A 440-nucleotide genomic window follows, 5' to 3' on the forward strand; every position below is an offset into this window, starting at 1 on the left:
ACTAAGCGTATGTACACTTTCTCTTCGGATATGCATTTTTAAATCCGGCGACATATTCTCGTAGATCTGATCAATATGATCACGGCGTGAGAATCCTCCTGCTCGCCTCATTAATGTGGCTAGATCAGTGGCGTATTGCCGAAAAATTTCATTCGGTTCTTGCTTTCTTCTTTGAATTTCGTGTTTTATTTGAAATTCAAAGCGGTATGGAAAAAAATGTTCTCTGAATGCTCTTATAAATTCTTTCCATTCTCTCCATGTACTTCTGTTATTCCGGTACCAGTGGAGCGTTCCTCCTATTAATAATTCCGGTAGCCCTTGCAACATTTGTTCATCTGTGTAGCTGTAGCTACTTTGTAACTCCTCGATTCTTTCTAAAAATGAGATGGGATCTTTGCCGTCAAATTGGCATCCCCATTTCCTCATTTGGTTGATCGTTT

Source organism: Odontomachus brunneus, unplaced genomic scaffold (genome assembly GCF_010583005.1).
Source record: "Odontomachus brunneus isolate Ranch 3 - 2012 unplaced genomic scaffold, Obru_v1 Obru_scaffold_111, whole genome shotgun sequence".
Classification (NCBI taxonomy): domain Eukaryota; kingdom Metazoa; phylum Arthropoda; class Insecta; order Hymenoptera; family Formicidae; genus Odontomachus; species Odontomachus brunneus.